This window comes from Trichechus manatus, unplaced genomic scaffold (assembly GCF_000243295.1).
Source record: "Trichechus manatus latirostris isolate Lorelei unplaced genomic scaffold, TriManLat1.0 scaffold00024, whole genome shotgun sequence".
In the NCBI taxonomy this organism is placed as follows: domain Eukaryota; kingdom Metazoa; phylum Chordata; class Mammalia; order Sirenia; family Trichechidae; genus Trichechus; species Trichechus manatus.
Window position 1 is genome coordinate 2,739,804 of NW_004443960.1, and position 22,798 is coordinate 2,762,601.

The window sequence follows — 22,798 nt, forward strand, 5'->3', positions numbered from 1 at the left end:
TCCAGGAAGCCTCCCTGACCCCTTCTGCCTTCCCCTTCTAGGCCCCATGTACTTGAGCACTTAATCCTCAGCACGTGCCCGCCGTGCTCTGGATACTACCAGCCTGGCAGGCCTGCCCCAAGCTCTGGGGTCCAGGTTCTCACCTTGACTCCATGGTTCACACGGACTCAGGACCCCGGGAGGCACCCCTGGGAAGCACCCCCAAGTACCCACAGAGTGAAGGTACGTGCCTCTTCCCTCCTTCCCCAGGGCACAGGGACGCCAGCTTGGGGTCCACTACTCTCTCCTGGTTCTGGCGCTGGCTGCGGGCACCTCCAGCCATCCACTCCCATTCGGATGTCCTCCAGGTCTATGCCGATGTCCAAGGTGGGTTCTGCTTCCCAGAGCCTGGTTCAGGCACGGCTGGTGGTGAGAACCTTCCAGAAAGCATCTCCTCATTACTAAGAGGAGAGAAGGAAAGGCTTCCTAAATTGCCAACGGCATTTGAGAAATGAGACTTCTATTTGAGTTTCTCAACAATCCTGCAGTCAGGGAGGTGAAATCAGTTTTCTGAAGCCACCCAGCGGGTCAGTGGCAGAGCCGAGATTTGAACCCTGAACTCTCTGCCTTTCCTGCTCTGCATTCTGTCCACTGCCCTGTGCTGCCCTTGAGACAGTCTGGGAGGGCTGCAGTAACAAAGCACCACAAGCTGGTAGCTTAGAAGAACAGTTCCGTGTCTCACAGTTCTGGAATCTGGGAGTCCTAGACCAAGGGCTCAGCAGTGTTGATTCCTTCTGAGGCTTTCAGAGACTATGTGTCCCATTCTCTCTCCCAGCTTCTGGTAGCTCCAGGCATTCCTTGGCTTGCAGCTGCAGCATCGCAGGGTGTTCCCGCCATCTGTCTCTGTGTCCTTCCTCCTCTTTTATAAGGACACCGGTTATATAGGATTAGGACCCACCTCCGTCCAGTGTGATCTCATGTTAACTTCCCTGATAACATCTTCACAGACCCTATTTCCAAACAAGGTCATAGTGACAGACACTGGGGGTTAGGACTTCAACATAAATTTTGGGGGGACACAATTCAATCTGTAAAAAGTAGGGAGACCCCCAGGGGGCTGTTGGAGTCCCCGGGATGCTAAGTGGGGTTGACTCCTCTTGCAGACAGCTCCTCCGGGGGCCCTGCTCCAGGGAGCTCCAACCACGCAGACATCCTGACGGTCTACGCGGCGGCTGAGGGTAAGGGATGGGTCATCAAGGAGCCTGTGTCCATGCAGGGCCCGACTTCCTGGTCTTGGAAGTTGGGGTACAGGGGTTACCAGCTCAGTTGCAGTGAAGCCATCTTCCTCCCATGCCTTATTATTTGTAACAATTGTGAGCAGGTATTGGTTGCTGACTGTGCCAAGCCCCTTGCCCATACCATTCCCCCTGAACTGTAAACTCCATGGGCAGGGTGGATCTGTTGATCCCAGGGCCCTGCCCAGAGTCTAGCACATGATAAGTGCACAGTTAATGCTTGCTCAAATATTGAATCCATCCATATATTCACTCTGCAAATACTGAGCACCCACTTGTTCCAGATGCTCCCTGCCCTGGTCTCTTTCCCCCTCCGCCCGGGTCCTGTCTGCTTGTTGCCCTCACCGCCACCAACAACAGGCCGTAGGGACTGGAGGCCCCAGAGGGGAGAGGGCCCGAGTCTGAAGCTCCTGGTCCCCTGGCCTAGGCTATGTGGCCTATCGGGATGACAATGGCTCGGACTTTATCCAGACGCTGGTGGAGGTCCTCGGAGCTGATCCCTGCAGAGACCTCCTAGAGCTGATGACTGAGGTGTGTGTGGGGGCAGGTGGAGGTGGGCGACAAGGGCTGCCCACTGGATGTCAGGCTGAGCCCCACGGTGAGGAGTCCTGGGCAACAGGCCAAGCGTGGTCCTCGCAGGTCAACCGGCGGGTGTGTGAGCTGGACGTGCTGGGCCCGGACTCCGACGAGCCCCGCAAGGCCTGCCTAGAGATCCGAAGCTCACTACGGCGCCGACTCTGCCTGCGGGCCTGACAGCGCCCAGGTCCGGGTGCTGAGCCTGGGTGGCCAGACTACAGCGTCACCATTGACTCCATCCACGCTACGGTTCCTCATCTGTTACTAGAGCGACCATGTATGTCTGCAGGGCGCTGGCCCTTGGTTGGCATGCAATAAATATCGCTGTCTTCGTGAACACTGCCTGCTCTCGGATGTGTGAGGATAACCAAAGGGCACTTCCTAAGGGCGCCGTTGTGTCCCGGGGAGCCAAGAAGCGACAGCCCCAGCAGGGGGCCAGTGCCCAGCGTGCCAGGCTAAGGGGCCCAGGCTGGGCTGGATGTCCCGAAACCGACCCGGGGGGAGGGGTCCTGGGAAGGAGCAGCACACGCACCCCCACCTCTGCACACGCACCCCATTTCTACTCCACGCTGGAGCCATGGAAATGCAGGAGACGCGGCCTCTGCCTTCAAGGCGGTCCGAGTCCCATGTGCAGCCGACAGACCCTGGGACAGACCACTACAGTTTCCCGGGACTGTGCCTGGACTGTGATGGGGACGCTCGGGGGCTGGGGGAGGAGCGGGAGCCTCTGACCCAGAGGGTGCAGAAAGACAGCGGAACGGGTTCGCCGAGCGGGGGCGGGTGGTGGTCTGCGGGCTTGGTTGGGGGCGGACTCGAACTCTCAGTCCCCGGCCGGCCGCTGCGCGTTCCCGCCAAGCCGCAGGTGTTCGGCCAAGCGCCGTAGCTCGGAGCTCCGCCCACATAGTGCCCTGGGGGCGGTGCTCTTCCTCTCCACCGGCATGCGTAGTAAGGTACATTTCAAGGCGGCTGCGTACACCTTATGAGGCCAGCTGCGCGCATTGTGGACGCGGGGCCGCGTGGCCTAATGGATAAGGCGTCTGATTCCGGATCAGAAGATTGAGGGTTCGAGTCCCTTCGTGGTCGCTGCAGGTTTTCTTTTGTTCCCCTAAGCTCAAAATTTTCCTTTTTCTCTTTGGCGGCTCCTGGGACACTCTGGGCTACGCAAGCCGCTCGCTGCGCACTGTTCTCTTGGGACTGCTCCCGCGGAGCTCGAGAGCCCAAGGCTAGGATGGCAGCCGGGGGACCCAATGCTGGCCGCAGGCGGGCGGACTGCGGACCCCGAAGCCACCGACCGAGAGTTCCGGGAGCGGCAGGACCCGGGCTCCCGCCCAACTCATTTCTCACCCTCGGAGACAGGGGCCGGGGGTCCCAGGGGCCAGCCCGGCCTGTGTGACCCCAGTGGGTGTCGGACCAGGAGCCTGTCTCCCAAGGCCAGCACTTCCGTCCTGCACGCCGTTGCACCACAGCAGCCCCCCGGGACCTCGCAGGCCGGGGCGGACCCAGGTCCTGGAGAGGCCCCAGGCAGGGCAGCCACGATGACAGATGGATGAAAACTGGGGCCGCCTCTTTAGACTCCGGCATGCCTTTGACCCATCAATTCCGTCTGAGGAACGTTTCCTGAAAACCTACCCCTCTGTGCTCAAAGTCGTGCGCGGGCAAACGTTGGAAAGAAACAGCATGTTCGCCCACAGGGGACTGGTTAAATAAATTATAATCCAGAGGATGGGAGCTGACAGACAAGGAGCTGGGATTATTAGGGAGGGAGTTGTTCCAAGGGGATTGAAGGACGTGTGCATTTTTAAATGTTATATTTAGATTTCTTGCAACGAGAATGTACCCTTGAATTGCTCGTGTAAATGTATATTTAAATGTTTAAAGACAAACAGTACGTCCAGAATTGAGTCAACAAAAAAAGACAACAACGACAAAAAAAGGCTCTACCTGCTGAAACCGAATTTCCCCCAGCATGCTCTGGTTAAGTGGAATAATCCAGGTGCGGAGCAGCGGTGAGCATCCTCCCGTGTAAAAAAAAGATGTGTAAAACTGCAGCTGGAGAAGTGTATCACGGACGGTGGCGCTGATGGTCTCGGTCTTGTGAAGGGATCCTTTTCCTTTTTCATCTTTGTGACTTTTCAGTGGTTTACTAAGGGCTTGTAAGTATAAGGAAGACACGTTTCAAGAGGATAAGATTTTTAAAGATGAAGGAACCATGGGGACACAGCAACTGAAAACGAGCGCCCAGCGTGGGGCTCGAACCCACGACCCTGAGATTAAGAGACTCATACTCTACCGACTGAGCTAGCCGGGCGTTTACCAATGCGTTTTGGAGGGCTCTCAGGTCAGCGATCTAAAGCCACCAAGGTCCATCAAAGAAACCAGGGACCCGAGCCGGGAGCAACGGGGAAAGAGATGGGAACAGGGACGGACGCTGCCCTCGCCCTCTTTCCGGAAGAGGAATTCGTCATTGCAGAGCACGCACGGTGTCCCCTCTCCATTCCCTCCCCCATTCTGCATCACAAACACCTTCTTCGCGACTAGTTGCCCATGCTTGTCTCCTAAAAGGAGACTTAAAGTGCTCGTCCAGGACTTGAACCTGGACCCTCTCTCACCCTAAGCGAGAACCGTACCCCTAGACCAACGCGCTGTTATCCAATCTTTGCGCGGCCTCTACGGGGTCCGGAGACTGCAGAGTGACAGGTGAGGTCTGAGCGGGAGCGTGGGCCGAGTGTGGACGTCCAGGGGCCGGGAAAAAGGCCGAGACGCAGCCCGCAGGTTATGCAGGAACCAGCGGGAGGGGGGCTGGGTGACTGTTCTTAGATCAGTGAGACCCGTCTTGCGTCAGCCCCGGTGGCCTAATGGATAAGGCATTGGCCTCCTAAGCCAGGGATTGTGGGTTCGAGTCCCACTCGGGGTACAAAAGGTAGTCTTTTCAGACCTTCCAACAATGGGACAGAGTCTAGTGAAACTGGATCGGGCACAAGTCACTGCATCCGCACCGAGCAAATAGGGACTCTGCCCCAGGCAGAAGTAGTGACTTTCTTCTCAGGTAAGAAATAGGCCTTCTCAGCTTTCTACTTAATGGTATAAAGGAAGGATAGTTTATTTTTATTTTTCTAGATGTGCTAATTGTATTATGGTTATGTATATATTGTTTAAGTTGTTAGATTGTGTAGAGATTACATTATATGACCGCTGGTTTGCTTTAAAATAATGCACTGGGTGAAGGTATAGACAGAACAAGTTTATACACAAGTTGATAATAGCTTAAGCTGGGAAACACGAGGGCTCCTTAGGCTGTTTGCTTTGCTTTGGTGCGTGTTTGAAATAAACCAAACCAAACCCATTGCCGCTGAGTCGATTCCAACTCATAGCAATCCTGCAGGACAGGGTAGAACTGCCCCCCAAAGGGTTTCCAATGAGTGGTTTGTGGATTCGAACTGCCAGCCTTTTGATTGGCAGCCGTAACTCTTAACCAGTACGCCACCAGGGTTGCATGTTTGAAATCAGCTGTAATTTAAAAAAAAAAAAAAATTTTAATCCATGTAACACATGACTTCATCCTCGAGGTAAAAGTTTCCAACACCACGGGACACAGTGTAGAGTAAAATCAGAGGCCTCCCGTGCCCTATGCCTCCCCATAGGTGATAACGGCTGGAGCTTTGTCATATATACGTATAAAAACGTAGTTCTCTTTTGCTTTTAAAAACTACGAATGGCAAAAGCAACAAAAGAAGAAACAGATAAATTAGACTTCATCAAAATTAAAAACATTTGTGCATCAAGCAAGTGAAGAGACAACCTACAGAAAAGGAGAAAATATTTGGGAACTGTATGCCTAATAAGGGTTTAGTATCTAGAATATATAAAGAGCTCCTACAACCCAACAACAAAAAGACAAACAATTCAATCAAACAGCCCATCTCCATGACAGCATCTCCCACCGTCATACCTGGCTTGCAGAGAAGGGCCACCACTGAGCTTTTCAAGGATGCTGGTGCCTCCCTCACTAATTATTTGCCAATGGTTTATTGAAGGGAGTGTCCTCTGGGTCCTCTCAGTGAGGACTCTAACGTTTCCATCTCACTAACTCTTTGTATTCCTCCCTCTACATTATGCCCGAGACATTTTGGCCAGGGCCGGATTAAGGCATGTGAGGGTCCTAAACACTGGTAAACTGTGGTACCCCCTCCTTTGATTACTCACACTTTCCAATGGGATATATGTGTGTGTGTGCGCGCGTGTGTCCGTATCTGTCTGTCTTAGCTATCTATGATGTAACTTCTTTTTAAGTGCAAATACAATGTTAGTGACTGAACGCAAAAGTGGTGTATGCCATTTTAGCGGAATGAGATGAACTGCATTATAAAATTTTAGTGGATGCAGGGTACTAAGATTTTTTACTGTATACCACATATTCTACAGCAAAGAAAATGAGTCAGTGAACTTAGTTGTTTCAATAACCAATGTAAAATTCTGTTGCTCTTCCACAACCAAAAATTGACTTTCACCAGTTTTGCTTTAAATGGCTCATACTTCAGTTTTGATGCTCGTTTCATAATAAATGCTATAATTATAAATGAACAAATGAAAAGATGTCATAAAAGAAAATTTAATGATCAGAAAACAAATATTACAACAAATTACTGTATTTTATTTTAGATAGATCTTTCATCTCTAACATGTTATAATTAAAAACATTTCTTTCTATTCTTTGTCTTGTAAATTCTTCAATGATTTTGTCACAATTAAGCTGCCAAACAATATCTACTTCCATATATAATAAGGATAATGAATCGAGTCTTTCTTGACTCATTGCTGTGCGCCTGCTTTTCCTTGTGTCCTGCCTGCTTGACATCTATGGGTCTTTGCTTTGGACAGCTGGTGTTCCTGTCTTGTTGTTGCCCTAAGCACGTGCTTACCTTGATTACTGGGTAATCCATCCCTGATTCCGGCATCTCAGTTTCATTAGACATAGGCCACATCCCTGAGTTCAAATTCCAATCAACCAACTGAAAAACCTGTTGGAGCCATGTTCATTGGCAGGAGATAACACATTAAATACTCTCTGGGAAATGCCCCCAGATCACTAAATTCACAGACACAAAATCATATCCCATCCTCCTTAGTCTAACACCCTTAGACCCACTCCCACACATATCCCCCCAGGTTTCTGCTGGCATAAATTAGCAAAATTTTGTGTTTCTTTTGCTGGATGAGCAATCTCCTACCAGCTCTGACTTTCTTCTTGCTCCTGAAGCAGGCTGAGATCTGACTCTAGTTATGGATCAAGTGGTAACTAGAGGTGGTTGGTGTGGGATTTGAGGAGAAGTGGCATCTTCTTGCAAGGCACCTGCTCCAGATGAGGTTGTTAGCGGATATTCAAGCAAAGGAAGGCTAATCTCAGATACCAGAGGGCTGGCTGCTTTCATCCTCAAGGGAGGCTCAGGGTTCAAGATTCTCAACTTTGTCTGAGTCCCTCCAGATGTCCCAGTCCAAATCTTAAGTCCTTCTTCCCAATTACTGCCGTATCTTTGACATGGAAGATTTAATGAGACTGTGAATTCAATTTACATGGTAATTCTGCAGCATGCATAATTAAATTATGTGTTTGGTTTTTAGCAATATCGGCTCTTCAGCTACAAGAAGAAAGTCCCTTCTTTCTGCTCCCATCTTTCTCTCCAGTGCTTCCTATTGGCAAAACCTAACAGGGATCCAACTGGCAAAGCCACGTACAGAAGGATGAGTTTGAAGCTGAAAGATAATAGCTTAATAAAGAGCACCCCTGCTCTATGGTGTTTCCCTCACTGCCTTACAGATCCTTCCTGGAAATGCTTCCTTAATGAATTGCTTGCATGAAGATCCTTGTCTTAGGCTTGCTTCTAGGGAACTTGTTTTAGAACCAAAAACCAAACCAAACCCGTTGCGGTCAAGTTGATTCCGACTCATAGCGGCCCAATAGGACAAAGTAGAACTGCCCCCGTAGGGTTTCCAAGGAGCGGCTGGTGGATTCAAACTGCCAACCGTTTAGTTAGCAGCCAAGCTCTTAACCGCTGTGCTACCAGGGCTCCTGTTGTAGCGCTGTTCGTACCAAAAGCCGGGGGGTTCTAGGAACCAGACCGTGAGGCTGAGATTCTGAAGGTGGATGACCTGCTGGCGGGCCGGCAGGGAGGACCTGCCTGGTGGTGGAGTATTGCTCGTCTCTGGCAGGCTGTAGCAGTGCAGTTATGAAGACTTGTTCCCGTGCTGAGCTGAGATGGCACAGAGAGCGGTGAACTAGGCTCAGGCTGTATCTCAGGCAAGGAGGTCACTGGCTGAGGACAGGCGCCCGGTGTCTGTTCAGGACCGGAACCCCCTCCCTGGAGTGATCGAGGCTTGCGGGGGCTGGCCAGCTGGGAGGCGGCAGAGCCTTGTTCTCGAGGTCCTGGACTTGGGTGCCATGTTAGGTGAAATTGGATAAACTCCAATGGGCGGCTTGGAGGGGCTGGGGGCCAGCGCTTCCGGCCTGGGTGATCCCGGGAGGAAGCGCTCTCACGTTGTACGTAGGGTGTTGGGCAGCTCTCCCTTCCGCAGGTTCCGGCCGAGCTGCATACCCCCTACTCCCTTCCCGGAATGGAAACCGAAACTCCCCTCCAGCGCCAGACCTGGCAGCCCGGACTGGGGCTGGCGGACGACGGTGGAGACACGGCTGCAGGCCGGTAAGGGGAGACGTCAAGTGACTTCTGTCGAAGTGGCTCGTTGGTCTAGGGGTATGATTCTCGCTTTGGGTGCGAGAGGTCCCGGGTTCAAATCCCGGACGAGCCCAGCGTTTTGCCCCTTCACCCTTCCAGGGCGCGTAGCGAGCCCAGCCGAGAAGGCTCCAGAGCCCCGCTGAGGCCAGCGTGGAGGAAAAAGCACCCGGTCCCCCGCGACAGCGGGAAGCCTTCCATTAGACGGGGTCGGATGCAGGCCCGGCGGGCGCCCCCAGGCTGCGGTCCTCGGTGTCCTGGGTGCTCCTGGAGAACCAGCGCTGCTGGAACGGACCCCTTAGCCCGGCTAGCGAGAGGACAAACTCGTCCCCGCCATGACCCGTTCCCGCAGGTGGGATATCTCGCCCGCGGCTTGGTCGAGGCGTGGGGTTTTTGTTTGTTTATTTTTGCTTTAAATTCTATTGTTTGTTTTATTGTTGTTTGCTTTGAGTGTGCAAGGTGACAAATTCACACCCCGGACGAGCCCGTGGTGCTGGAAGGAACCTTCGACAACGCAGGGGGAAAGAGAAGCGCAGTGGGGATGGGCCGGGAAGGGGCCGTGTCTTCGGAGATGGGACAGCGAAGGGCGTGAGGTCACCACAGACGCCAACGGCTGCGCTCAGAGGCGCAGGGTCTCCTTTCTGCTCCGGAGGAACGGCAGCTACCCAGGGCTTTGGAGGATGTCTCGGGGCTGCGGCCCACCAGTCCGTGCCCCAGGCTCGGGAAGCGCATCCTGACCTCAACCCGGCGTCTTGCTCGACCCGGGATCGCCGGGGGCGCGGGCAGTCCCCGACCGACGGGCCTCACCCACGACGTGCCCGGGACCGTCACCCCGGATTGTGCGGGCTGAGTGACACTTTCACACCTCCTGGCCCTCGAGCCCTGAGCCCATGTGGGTGGTTTGCACAGACCTGAGCCAGGGCGTCAACGGGCCCCAGGCCCCCTGCGGCGCATTCTTCTCCTGCGTCCGGAACCGCTTAAGACCCTCATCTCCCGTAAGAGGAGACCACTACCGCCCCCACGCAAGCTAGGTCTTCCTTCTCCGAGGTCCTGTTTGTTCCCAGTCGGAGACATCCCTCCCTCCAAAATCCCTGCCCCTCCCCATTTCCTCACCGGAGGTCTGGTCCCCTCCACTCCCATCCAAGATGGAGGTGGGGCTCAGCCGCCATGTGTTCAATAAGTGGACAGTGGACAGTCCCTAGAGAGCAAGTGAGGCTGCGGACCAAGGTTCCTAGGGAGGAGGTGTCGTTCTCACTTCGATTTCAAAACCCAAAGGAACCCACACTTGGCCTTTTCTGGTGTTTTCGGGCACTGAGTGGAGCCCCTCGCAGAGGGCCTGGGCTGGCCAGTGGGTGGGGCACAGTCGGGCCCAGCGCGGTCGACCCAGATCCAAGGTGGACGGAGTGGTCAGACCGGGCCTGGCACTGAGGCCGGGTGTAAAGTTGGCTCACAGGACGCGGCGCACCGGTTAGGCAGCGACATCTCGGGTGTCTCTCCCTGAATTTCCTCAGACCCCCCTGCCTGCTTGCGCCCCAGGGGACGGGGCCCTTCCCTCAATGTCCTCACTCACCCTTTCACTCCCAACTTACCCCCCCGGCCCCCACCCCCGCCTTTCCTGCTGTAGCCTGCGCTCTGCTTGGGCAGCCCCAGAGGCGGGTCGCGGGGCAGGAAGGGGAGCTTTGGGCGGCTGCGATACTCCAGGACCCCTCCCTCTGCTTGGAGTCCAGAGCCCGGTGGCCTTGGGGGTGGAGGGCCCTGGGCGCGCAGAGCTGCCGCAGCACTGTGCTGGGCAGGCCTTCCGGGGGACTGAGCAGCCGGGCTTCCGTACTGGAGTGGGGGAGTAGGGAGTAGGGTCCGGAGCCTCTGAGAGCCCGCAACGCCTTGGATGCTCCCAGCCCGGGGAGGACTCGGGGCATCCCCCAAGCTGAGGGTCTCCGTTTTCCTGGGCAGAGGGGACAGTGGTAGAGTGGGCCAACGCTGTGGCCAGCCTGGAGGAATGGATACCCCTAAAATTCAGACTCCCAAATAGCCCAGCGGGCGAGTTGCTGACTTGGAGTCTTAGGGTGTGACAATGCTGAAGCTCCACCCATCCCTCGCCTCTCCTCGGGACCTGGAGAAAATCTTACCTCTCCCCCCACCACCCAGGAAAGTGTGTGTGTGGGGGGGCAGCCAGAGACAAGGAAGTTGGGACTGTTGTAGGCCAGCCAGGCCACAGCCTGCACCGGCTCACCAAATGAGCAAGTGGAACAAGGGTGGCTCGTTGGTCTGGGGGTATGATTCTTGCTTAGGGTGCGAGAGGTCCGGATTCAAATTCCAGACCAGCCTTGCTTTTAGGCGACTAGCCTGGGACACGCAAGGAGGAAGGGACTCAGAAGGAGGAAGGAGTGCGTCGGCCCGGGACCTTGGCTGTCCAGTGAGGCAAAGAGAAACGCCTTCTGTTCACCTGGAGATGTGGACACGCCCACCCAGGATATCACCCTGACCTTCCGGCGACTGGTTGGAGGGCTCAAGCCCCATGTTGAATGATCTTGATCTGAGAAGCCAAGGTCTCGCTAACCCAGCCCCTGGGGAAAGACTAGAGGCTGAGCGTTTTACCACCGTGGAGGGGCTGTCTGACAGCAGCTGGGTAACCGGGGCACAGCTCCGTGGACTAAACCACAGGAAGAACTGCGGGACGCCTTCCCTGGGTTGAAATGGGTTGAAATCTCTGAAGTTTCTAAAGGAGAATGAAAGGGGCTTGCGGACCCAGTGTAAGGAGAGGATGTCTGATCATCTCCGGGAGCATAAGCACGGTGACAGACACGTGGCAGGGTTGGACACCGCTGTATCCGGCCATCGCGGACTACGCAGGTGGTGCCACTAAGGGATTGTACATAAACTGACGCGGCTTAGCAAAAGAACGCCCAACGTGGGGCTCGAACCCACGACCCTGAGATTAAGAGTCTCATGCTCTACCGACTGAGCTAGCCGGGCAACCGCTCCAGGCGGGTGGAGTTGACCTGGTGGTAGACGAAGCAAAGAGACCAGGAAAGCGGGCTCACATGAGACCACCCTAGAGTCGCCCTCTGGCCACCCTGCGCTTCCGGACAGCCAGAAGTGAACCCGCCGGGGTTCCGACATCGGCCCAAGCCCTCCTCTCCCAGCCCCTCACTCCCCTTTCCCTGGCCCGAGTTGGGAGGAAATTGCGGTGTCCTCACCCGGGTTGCCTGGACCCTCAGTGTGGACAGCAGGAAGCGGGCCGGCCGCCTCGCGGGGCACTGCAGGGCAGAGCGGGGTGGGAGTGGGGCGCTACACTGACAGACCGACCGACCGACCCACAGACAGCCGGCTCAGCGGCCCGCGGAAGCCCTTCCGCCGGACGGACTCAGGACGCATTCGCGCTAGCTGGTCCCGCAACGCGTGGACTCGAGGCCCCAAATGGGGAAATGTCAACGCGGCCCCCCTCCAAGTGTGATCAAACAAACCCGTGAACTTAAAACAGTGATTAGACCCACTGGATCCTGCTGTTTCACCGGACAAATCCATCTATACTTCAATTATCTAAGATCGAAAGAACATTTAAAATTTATTTAAAAAAAAATTTGGGCCCAGACCTCCTTGGTCTGCCCTTCGGAAGAACCGGCGCTGCCGGAATCTGCGACCTGGTCATGGATGGTGCACGAAGCATGGGAACATGGGGGAGTCCTCAGCGACCCCCGCCTCCCGCCAGCTGCTTCGAGGTCCAGTCTCCCGGAATTCAGGGGCTGGAGGGAAGGAGAAAGAGGACAGGCCTGAGCCCCGGAGCCCCGCGGTGGATCTGAGCTGAGATCCCCAGCCGCACCCCACTCCTGGCCCCGACTCCGAGCTCAGGCAGGAACTCAGACAACAGCAGGACGAGCAAAGTGCCTTCCCCAGGGCTGGGGGCAGAGGGCCTGGGGATGGGACCCAGGGGTCTTCTCCTCCTGCCCCTCAGCTCCGGGGTCAGGGAATCCTCGGAGGACCTGTTAGGATCCACTGACATTTCAGACGAGAGAAACGTTCACCAAGTGCGATGTGCAGACCTGTCCTCATCCTGAATAGAACCAAGCAAGTGAGAGAGGTCAGAGGACAGCGCGCGGACTGAGGATCTGAGGATCCTAATACCGTTCATGTTGTCGGGTGCGCGCATGGCATTGCGAATATTTTAAACAAAACGTTTTTATTTGTAGAGATACACATGGAAGCTTTTATGGGTGAAAAGATACGATATGCGCTTTTAAAATATTCCAGGAAAAAAAAAAAGTGGAGGGAGATAGATTTTAACGATGCATGGGAAGCGTGGAGAGGGCCCGGAATCCCCAACCCAGCAGTGCCCCCTAGCGGCCCAGGTGGGGAAAGCCAGCCTAGGAGAGCCAGAGCGCTGCGGAGGACGCCGCGTGCTGGGCTGGGTCCCGGGAGGCAGGGCATGGGCCAGCGTCGGGGAGCCTGCGTGGTCCGGCTGCGCGTGAAGGTCTCCCCCTGAAGGTCTCAGACTTCGTATTACCCAGTGTCGGGCTCACGCTCAGGACTCAGAGGTTAAAGATCTGTGGCCCTTCCCATCCGCCTAGCGGGCTGGCGGGCTGGGTGGGGAGGGCCGACCACAGTCGTGCTTCGCTTCCCCGCAGAAGGGCGGACGCGGAGCGCCCACGCAGGCTCCGCGACCCGGTGCTCGAACCTCAGCCGCTACCAGTCTTCGAGAAAGGAGGGTAAGAGTTTAAGTGGGGGGAAAAAAAAAAAAAAACAACAGGAGGGGCTCGTCCGGGATTTGAACCCGGGACCTCTCGCACCCTAAGCGAGAATCATACCCCTAGACCAACGAGCCACCGCTTACGCGGGGTTCGCTCGCGCATGCTTAGTTATGCTAAAGCGCATTTTCCTAGTCCTTCAACAGCGCCCGGTGTTTCCGACCCCCAGCGACTGGAGGCTCCGGGGTTCTCTGATCCCAGGCCAGAGGGCCGGCCTGGATGAGCGTTGCCGCCCCTTCCGGCGCTAGGTCCGGGGGGAACGCAGCTCTGGGGTTCCGGCCCTCCTGGCCTCTCCATGCCCCCCGAAACCGAGGCCTCCGTAGGGAGGGGAGCTGTGTCCTGCCCTCTGTCCACCGCCCAAGGTTCCGGGCAGAGCTGGGCGCCGGGCCCAGTGATACCTGGACGGGCGACGGACTTTCCCAAGACGTGGCCATGGCGGGCAGAGCTGTGGCTTCGTGGATTCACAGATGCGAGGACCTTCCCTGGCACAAACGAAAGCGACCTGTGAACCCTCTGCCCTGGGACTTTATGGGGCGGTCTGTTCGCCCTGCACACAGATTGCTTCCATCGGCTAATCCTTTACGTCACTTTAAACGGTTCGGAGCCCTAAAAAGGCCGACTCAAAATTCAGCAGGGATTCGGATTTTTACTAGCTGTAGGATCCTGGACCCCAGGCCCCTTCTGGGAGTACCTGGGCCCGGCAGAGAGGCTGTAACTTGCCGCTGTCCAGAATCACCCCGATAGGCCCCACTCAGGTCTGCGCATAACAGCCTCAGGCCAAAAATTCTACCCAATGGGAGGCTCCAATTCATGACCCCGAGGCTAAAGCCTCCGCGCTCCACTGACAGCTATGTGAGGCGGAAGAAAGGGCGGTGTCTGGACGTCAGAGACCTTAGCAGGGACTGTTCTGGCTGCCTGGATGCCGCAGTGCCCAGAGGGCCGCTCTGGGGTAGCCATGCCCGCACTGCCCACCTGAGGCCAATCCCGCCTCTGCCCCTTCTCTGAACGCCTGCCTTCAGGCCTCTAAACAGCAGAGCAGGGAACATCTTCTCTGTCTGCCCGCCTAGCTCAGTCGGTAAAGCATGACATGCTTCATCTTAGGGTCTGGGCTTGAGGGTCCTGGGCTTGAGCCCCACACTGGGCATAGTTTTGCCTCGGAAGGAGGCAACACAGCTGCCTAAAGATTGAGTTAATCCACAATTCCAAATATTACAGGCCAGCAGTCAGCTCTCAGCAAGTGCACCACTGGAGTGGCCCAAGAAGGGACCAGCTCTTCAGCTCCCCATCATGATTTCCCTCCCCGGCCCCAAAGTCAAGCATAGCCATTTTGAGGGGAGGGAGTCTCTCACCCATCCTCCACCCTTCCCATTAGAAGGGAAATGGACCCCAGGCGATCCTCTCCCAAGTCGGAGAAGAAGGAGGAGAAAGGTGTATCGCTTCCTTCAGCTGGTTTTCTTGTGTCTTTAAACAGCTCAGCCAGTGAAAAGGCCAGGCTCAGTGTCTGGACCAGAATTTTCTTTCTTTCATGGTTCCAAAGCCATGCACGGGGCTTCTCTCTGAGAAGCAACTGCAGCCGCTGTGTCTGCTCCTCCCCTCGGCCCTTGGCATCCCAGGTCCAGGATGTGGCTAACTCTTGGGAACCAGAAGATGCTAAACATTCTCGATTCACAGCACCCTCCTTAGCCTCCTAGAGCTGCTGTAAACACCACATAAGTGAGGGGCTTTAAGGAACAGATGGGTGAGGTTAGGCCTGGCTGGGTCCTGGAGTCCAGGGTCCCTTCTCGAGACTGTGGCACCTCCTTTCAGTACAGGCCGAGGCACCAGGGACTTGGACCCTAGGGGCACTGGCACGGCTCCAGGACTGATTTGGGGGTTCCACGTGGGACCAAGCCCAGGACCCCAGTGCTTTGCCCCTCCCAGCCTGCCCGGCCCCTGCGATGGGCCTTGGGTCAAAGCCAAGTCTCAGCTGTCCCAGGAAGAGGGACCAGAGTCTGGAGATGACCCAGGGGCTTCTGTCCTCAGCCAAGTGCCCCTCTTCTGGCCTCGGCCCCGAAAGTCTCTGCAGCTCTTGGTGGGAGCTCTTGTCCCGTCTTGGTCTCCTCCTGACCGGTAGCCCTTCCCCAGACTTTGGGTGCTAGGTGGACCACCGAAGGCTCCAGAAGCCGGCAGAAAAGGAAGAAGGTTGCCCTGGCCCAATCTGGAGCTGCACCCCTGGGGTACCGGGGTCCTCCACCGGGTGTTCGCGATTCTCTCCAGCTGCCTGCCCTGCAGCAGTGGGCGATGAGGTGCAGACAAGACTGGAGAGCTTGAAAGTGAGAGTATGCAGAGGGTTTGAACGCAAGGCCTCTGGTCACTTTGACTCCGTGACCCTGACTTCCCTGTCCGCAAGGGGGCCTAATTGCCCGGTCCCGGGAGGGAGGGACGGTGGGGAGGCCTGGGAGGGAGGGAGATAGCTGAGTGTCGCTGCCCCTGCAAGGGGGTCCCCGGCCGAGCGGGGGCGTCTCGGCTCGCTCCACAAGGCACCAGCCTCCTACCGCCACCGCCGCGCCCCGGCCTCTGTCTGTCACTTCATCTAGGTCAGCGTGCGCGCCCCCTCTCTCGATGTCCGCCATCTCTGGGCCATGCGGTTGCCCTCCCTCGCTGCCTTCAACGTCCCGGTTCCCGGGAAGCGGCGCGGAGGACGGGAAGGGGCGTGTTGGGTAAGGTGGGCACGGGGGGCTCCTTGCTCGCTGTGGTAGTTCCGCCTCTTTCAGGGCAAACTCTACGAGTTCCCTTTGGTGCGTCAGCCACCAGGAGTCCTCAGAGAATTTGCCTTTAAGTCTTTATTACACGGGCCCGGCTAGCTCAGTCGGTAGAGCATGAGACTCTTAATCTCAGGGTCGTGGGTTCGAGCCCCACGTTGGGCGCAGCTTTTTTGCTCTGCATCTTGCACGGGATTCTATACAGGCTTCCTGTCGTTTTCTCCCTGAGGGCTGCAGCGGGCCCCCACTTCTATGCTACGCTTGGTTTCGGTTTTTAAATAGAGAATGGCATGCCTGCACACGAGGGGCGGATTGTTCCTGGGGAAGCCCGCATCCCCTCTCCCTGTGGTGCTGGTACGTTTACCACACCGGTCCCGGAAGGAGCCCTGCTTACCCGCCCCAACCCATCCCAGACCCAGGCTGACCTGCGCTGTCCACACGTCATCCCCGTGGAGACCTTGGGGACCAGATTCCAGGGACCAACTCCAAGAGGGACCCAGGAGCCAAACCTAGGACCTCTCACACCCGAAGCAAGCATCATGGCTTTAGACCAACAAGCCACAGCCGCAGGCGGCTGTCTTTGCCACCCCCCGCCCCCCATCTTCCGGTGACCGTGCCTTTTTACCTCTCTGGAGCACGGGACTTTGCATTCTCCATTCTGAGACTCAGAGGCACGGCCACCCAGGGCCTGGTGGTGATGATGCCCCCTCCCCCGGGGCCCTCTCTTCCAGCTGTGCAAAGACAGCAGGATGGAGGACCCTTGGGGATAGAGGTGGAGGTCCTGGGGGGACTGGTTAGATTTAGGGGACTGTCAGGACTGGCTACATAATTTACAGGGGCCAGTGCAATGAAAACCCAGGGTCCCTCATTACAAAATCATGAAGCATTTCAAGGCAGTGACGGCAGAGCATTAAACGAAGTGTTGTCATTATTGTTACTTGCCGTGGAGTCGGCTCAGATTCTGAGCCTTGCGTATAACAGAACGGCCCCATCCTGCGCCATCTTCATGATCTTAGGTATATGTTTGAGTTCATTGTTGTGGCCACTGTGTCAAAACATCTTGACTGGTGTGACTGTGTCCCAGGTCGCCTGCCAGTGAAGCCCGCTCTGGCGATGGAGCCTCCTTTTTCCAGGTGGGACGAATGGGGCAAGTTCTTAGTGTTGGGGAGCCGAGTCACCCCACACACTCTGGCAAGGCTCCCTGGGGCGGTCCCAAGCTGGGAAGGCACCTTCTCTCCCTTCCCCGCTGGAGGGCCCAGCCCGGCTCCGCCCGCCCCAGCATCTAGCCCCTGCTCCTTCCGCCCCCTGCGCTCGCAGGGCCTCAGACGTGCTGGGTACGAGGGCGGCTGCGAAAAGAACCTGCCCCGCCTCCAGCCGGTGGAATGGAGGCCTTGTGTACAGGGCCTGGAGAGGCAGGTTCAGCTGACCGCCGGGACTGTGCGAACCGGACCTTAGAGTCACTTTCCCTCATGGTAGGAGAACCTGAAGTCTAGCAGCGTAGTTGCCGGGCTGGCTCAGTCGGCAGGGCATGAGGCCCTTAATCTCAGGCTCGTGGGTTCGAGCTCCGTGTTTAGGAGTTGCGTTTTACGGCCCAAGCCAAGACTTGCGTAAAAGAAATAAGTTTACAAGTTCCCTTCAAGGCGTCTTGATGTTTCCCTAGCACTGACTCTTTACTGAGTGCTGGGTCAGAACTGCAGGGTGCCCTGAGGGGGTCGTCACCCACCCTGCGGCGCTTTGGGGATTAAGTGGGAGAAGCAGGATTCTGGGATCCGCGCTTCCTTCTATCTCCAATAGTCTCGGAGTTGCTCGCACGAAATTGGACAGCCATCTACCCTCTCCTTTTGGAGGGACTGGAGCCCGTAGGCCCTGGTTTAGGGCACCAGCGCCTTCCCCAGCAAGGCACCAGGGTTTCCTTGATGCACGGCCCCGCCTCCTCCCTGCTCCCCAGCCACAAGCCACCGCCCCCACTGCAGTCACAGCCCCAGGCCCGGGGTCCCCCTCCCTGGGAGGCTGTTCCCCCTCCAAGGTGACCTCCCAGCTCACGCAGGAGCCTCGTGCACCCCTCTTTCTGCTCCTCATTTCTATGTGGCAGGAATCAACCCGTGTCGGCTCAGCGGAGCCCTCTTCCTGCGACTGAGCTGTTCTGCCCGCTTCCAGGCCTCCCTCTTTCTCCGCGGGGTCTCCTGGCTGCGACCCCAGGTCTCCGCCCGGTGCGTGGCTGGAAGGGACTCCGCCAACTGCGGAATGAAGTTGAGTCTGCGAGGACCGCGAGAGGCGAAGTCAGGCCTCCTTCGCGTGGCTCGTTGGTCTAGGGGTATGATTCTCGCTTCGGGTGCGAGAGGTCCCGGGTTCAAATCCCGGACGAGCCCTGGGTGGGTTCCCTTTTCCCACCGCTATTTTAGACAGCAGGTGTGCAGAGCTCAGGCGGAGACCCGGCGGGGGCCGCCCAGAGCCAGTCTCTGTGGCATCTCCGCGGCGGACAGGCTTTGAGCGGACTCCCCGCCACATCCCGGGTGATTCTCCGCTGCAAGGGACGAGACGACGCCCTGGCGCTGTCCGGGTCCTCGCCCCCTCCTTACCCCCAACTCCCAGCACCTGTCCTCATTGGTTGGGCGAGTTGCACCCCCCTGCCTGGGTCGCTGCGCGGGGACTGGGAGGGCGGGAGGCCGGTCTTTGGGCCCGAGGGGCGTCCTTGAAAGCTCTGCTCCGGCCGCCCGGCTGTGCTGGTCCCTTGGTGTCCCGTTGTGTCCGCGCGCGTCCGGGAGCGCCCAACGCGGCTCCTCTCTGGCGCTTCCCGGGCTGGACACGTACTTCCAGCGGCAGAGGGGACCGCGGCGGCCAGGGTTGCGGGGCTCCTGAAAGAATGGATGCCTGGGGCGCAAGCCCTCCATCCCTCTCCTGTCCTCGTCTCCCTAGGAAGCGCCATCTCTGCTGCCACGCCCAAGTCGCAGCTGAAGGCCATTGAAGCTCTGGCGCGCCTTCTGGGTCCCCCCAAAATGTCGGAGGCTGAACTGAGATCGCAACTCAGTTCCCCGGGCCCTCGGACTTCTCGACAATCCAGACCAGCCTGAGAGCAGGAGCGACACACTCCAACGTCAAACAGGGAAAGCCTTCCTCCCCACCCGCCAGGACTGGACTTTGACCTGAAGACCCGGCAAACTGGGCGTCGCCGCTTCTGCGTGAGCCCCGTCGGCAGAGTAGAAGACTCTCAGTCTTGAAGTTGTGGGCTCCAGCTCCGTGTTTTGGCTGATCAATCCGCAAGCGTCAACAAAGCCTCTAGTTTCTTGTTCTCTGCCCGGTATCTTTCTTCCCTTCCGCATTTAGAACTACAACCTACCATGAATTGGTTTCTTTGTACGGTGTGAGGTCGGGTTCGAAATTTATTTTTTCTGATCCAGAACTATTTATTTAAAAGACCACCCTCTCCCCCACTGCTCTGCAGTGCGAATCTTTTCCAAATCAAGAGTATGAAGACATCTGGTTCTATTTCCGGAAAGCTTTGGTCCACAGTCTCCTTGTCTACCCTTTGCGTCAACACCGATTTAGCTTTAGGATACGTTTTCACATCCAAGAATGTAGACTCTGGACTTAGTTTTTGTTTGTCCTTTTATTTCCATATTAGATTCAGCTTGTCAATTTACACAAAAATAGCAACTGGGATTTTTCTATAGATCCATTTGGAGTGATTTGACATCATTACAATATGGACTCTTTCAATTCATGAACATGCTATAACCCTCCATTTATTAAGGTCTTTTTTTTTTTTAACTTATCACAATAGTGTTTTATATTTTTCTCAGATAGGCTTTGCGTCCTTCGTTAGAATTTTTCCAGGTATTTGATGTTTTGGATGCTAATGTAAATTATGCGTGAATATACTTTTCTATGTTTTGCAGACATAGAAAAATGCAATTAAGTTTTGCATATTGATCTGTGACCTTGGAAATTCACTTATTTCTAATCTATAGATTTTTCTACATATTCAGGCATGTCATCTGTGAATGGAAACCCTGGAGGCATAGTGGTTAAGAGCTACAGCAGCTAACTGAAAGGTCAGCAGTTGGAATCCACCAAGCACTCCTTGGAAACCCTATGGGGCAATTCTACTCTGTCTTATAGGGTCACTATGAGTCAGAATCGACTCGATGGCAACGGGTTTGGTTTTGGTTTTCATCTGTGAGTAATGGCAGTATTTAATCATTTAATTAAGTATTTAATGATTTTTATCCTTATTTACACCTTTTAATTACTTTTTTTGCCTTATTGCTCTATCTAGGATTCCCCATAAAATGTTAAATAGAAGTGTGGTAGAGGATATTCTTATTTAGGTCTAGAATTCAGGGGGGGGGGAAGCTTTCAAAATTCTACCATTAATTACGATATTTATTGTCATTATAAAAACAGTTACAATGTATCAGTTACTGTTGCTGTGTAACAAACATCCCCACATTTAGTGACACAAAACAATTATTTTATTATGCTGATGGATTCTGTGGGTCAGGAGTTCAACCGGGAACAGCAGGTTTAATTTCTATCCGTCAAGTCTGGGGTTCAGCTGGGAAGAGCTGAAGACTGGGAGCAGCTAGAAGGCTGGGGGCCAGAAGCATCTGGAGGCCCCTTTACTCACTTGTCTGTCATGTGGACTGAGAGGAATCAAAGACTGAGCTCGGCTGGGGCTGCGTGGAGGCTTTAAAAAAAAAAAAAAAAAGATTCCGACTCACAGCAATAGCAACCCTAAAGGACAGGGTCAGACCAGTCCATAAGGTTTCCAGGGAAGAGGCTGCTGGATTCAAACTACCAACCTTCTGGTAAGCAGCAAAGCTCTCAACCACTGTGCCGCCAGGGTTCCTGTACGAACAGGTGATATTGCTGGTTTACCCGGTTATTCAGCAGAACGAAACCCTTCACCTGAAAATCTGACTAAGGCGGTGAACCGGGGAGCCACATCCTGAGGATTCAAGGGTGCCGGTGCTGCTAAGCAGCTCCCAGGTGTTTTGGAGTGACCTGTGAGTCAGTAGGCGAACAGTCAAAGGACATAAAACCACCGGGGCTCGTTGGTCTAGGGGTATGATTCTCGCTTTGGGTGCGAGAGATCCCGGGTTCAAATCCCGGACGAGCCCGGCCCGTCCTCCCTTCTTTAGAGGGACGTTTTCACCTTTTCAGGAAAGACGGGAGACCCTGGAGGTGGAAGGGAAATACAGAAGGTGAAAAGTTCCGCTGCCACAGCCGTTGGGGGACCCCCAGGGTCGAGAGACTCTGACAGCTGTCCTGCCTTGGCAGCAGGGTCATGGTCCCAAAAGATCAGGCGGCGAGAGTGGGGCGCGAATCCCTAGCCCATAACCCACAGCTAGGATCCTGGGCGGGGGAAGGTTACTTAGAATAAGGAAATACGCAAGTCACGCTCGTCGGTTGATTGTTACGAGTCGTGCAATTCTTGTGTGGGCTCCAGAGGTTCGCCTGTCAGGTCGCGAGGAGCCATACTCATGCTTCAAATCTCGTTTTAGCGGAAAGCGGAGGGCGAGGCGGCCCCGGCTTAACGTCAGTGGGCGCTCCTGGCTGGTCTGGGCCGGAGGAAATACCCCTGAGTCAGGAGGATGGCGGGGAGGGGAAAGATAGGGCACCGCAGGGAGTGGGACAGCTTCATCCATACCTGCCGGATTCTTGGGGATCAGATCACGCTTGGACAAGCGGAAGGGCAGACTAACAGCCGAGCGTGTCCTGAACCTGACTCCGACTCCCGGACCCCTGGATCCCTGGACACCCAGACCTCTGGACCCCGGTACAAGGTCCCTGCTGTTTCGCAGGCCGCGTCCTCCGCCCTCCCCATGACCTGGGGACGGGAGCAGCTGTCCCCGAATGGCACCCCGGTGTGGGGAGGGCATCACTGACCCGCCTCGGGTACGAGGACTGTTGGTGGCCTGACCCACTTCCTCCAGGGGCCACATCTCAGGCTGCTGGCCTTCCCCGCACACCTGAGGGCACAGCTGGCTCTGCCCGCCTGGTTCACCCCTGGGGCAGGTGACTCCTAACCTCAGCCACGTGGGTTCAAGCCCGCTAGTCGGGAGCTCCTTTTCTTGGTTTTGGCCTTGCTGGGAGAGGGGAAGCGGAGCCCACGGAAGCGGGCTGGGTGGTAAGGCGGAGGGATAGGCGTATTTTCAAAACCCACTGGGTGCCACAGTGTGGGGGTGGGCTTTCCGAGGAGGGAGTGTCCCAGTGATTTCGGCTCCAAGATCCTAGACGCAGCCGCTGCCCGGCCCTTGGAAGTCAGTCTGAGCCGCTGGCCGGAGAGCTCCCCGGCGCTTTGGTCCCCAGCGCGCTCTCGGCTGCGACGAAGTGACCGAAGGACGTGCCTACGTGGCACCGAGACCCACAGATGCCGCCTGGCCGTCCACCTTCCGGGCCTGGATGGTGGTTGTCCCAGCGCGAAGTGAAGGCGGCGGACGACGAGGGTGGGCCGGGATTTGGGGCTCAGGGGCTGTCCCCCACTTTGTGCGGCTCGGGGGACGGGGTGGCGCTGGGCTCCCTCTGGCGTCTGAGCTCCTTCTCAGGAGTCTGAGATCCGGAGTGTCCTCCCTACAGGCTGGCTTCCTCCCTCCCACTCCAGCGTACCTGGCCAGAAGGACAAGCCTCAGACCCCATTGCTTAGGGCTTGTTGGGCTAGGGGTATGATTCTCGCTTAGGGTGCGAGAGGTCCCGGGTTCAAATCGCGGATGAGCCCTTGTTTTCCACAATCACTACAC

General features: G+C 56.1%; 10 non-coding genes across 10 annotated transcripts; 7 read left to right on the forward strand and 3 right to left on the reverse strand.

Moving 5' to 3' along the window:
- The first annotated feature begins 2,860 nt into the window (after positions 1–2,860).
- On the forward strand, positions 2,861–2,933 carry TRNAR-CCG (transfer RNA arginine (anticodon CCG)). The gene has a single exon. It is a non-coding gene; the product is annotated as a tRNA-Arg (tRNA).
- Positions 2,934–4,085: 1,152 nt separating this feature from the next.
- On the reverse strand, positions 4,086–4,158 carry TRNAK-CUU (transfer RNA lysine (anticodon CUU)). The gene has a single exon. It is a non-coding gene; the product is annotated as a tRNA-Lys (tRNA).
- A 533-nt stretch (positions 4,159–4,691) lies between these two features.
- On the forward strand, positions 4,692–4,764 carry TRNAR-CCU (transfer RNA arginine (anticodon CCU)). Its single transcript has one exon. It is a non-coding gene; the product is annotated as a tRNA-Arg (tRNA).
- Positions 4,765–8,579: 3,815 nt separating this feature from the next.
- TRNAP-UGG (transfer RNA proline (anticodon UGG)) lies at positions 8,580–8,651 on the forward strand. The gene has a single exon. It is a non-coding gene; the product is annotated as a tRNA-Pro (tRNA).
- Positions 8,652–11,475: 2,824 nt separating this feature from the next.
- On the reverse strand, positions 11,476–11,548 carry TRNAK-CUU (transfer RNA lysine (anticodon CUU)). The gene has a single exon. It is a non-coding gene; the product is annotated as a tRNA-Lys (tRNA).
- Positions 11,549–13,322: 1,774 nt separating this feature from the next.
- TRNAP-AGG (transfer RNA proline (anticodon AGG)) lies at positions 13,323–13,394 on the reverse strand. The gene has a single exon. It is a non-coding gene; the product is annotated as a tRNA-Pro (tRNA).
- A 2,756-nt stretch (positions 13,395–16,150) lies between these two features.
- Positions 16,151–16,223, forward strand: TRNAK-CUU (transfer RNA lysine (anticodon CUU)). The gene has a single exon. It is a non-coding gene; the product is annotated as a tRNA-Lys (tRNA).
- A 2,132-nt stretch (positions 16,224–18,355) lies between these two features.
- On the forward strand, positions 18,356–18,427 carry TRNAP-CGG (transfer RNA proline (anticodon CGG)). Its single transcript has one exon. It is a non-coding gene; the product is annotated as a tRNA-Pro (tRNA).
- A 2,679-nt stretch (positions 18,428–21,106) lies between these two features.
- Positions 21,107–21,178, forward strand: TRNAP-UGG (transfer RNA proline (anticodon UGG)). The gene has a single exon. It is a non-coding gene; the product is annotated as a tRNA-Pro (tRNA).
- Positions 21,179–22,704: 1,526 nt separating this feature from the next.
- On the forward strand, positions 22,705–22,776 carry TRNAP-AGG (transfer RNA proline (anticodon AGG)). Its single transcript has one exon. It is a non-coding gene; the product is annotated as a tRNA-Pro (tRNA).
- Positions 22,777–22,798: the final 22 nt, after the last annotated feature.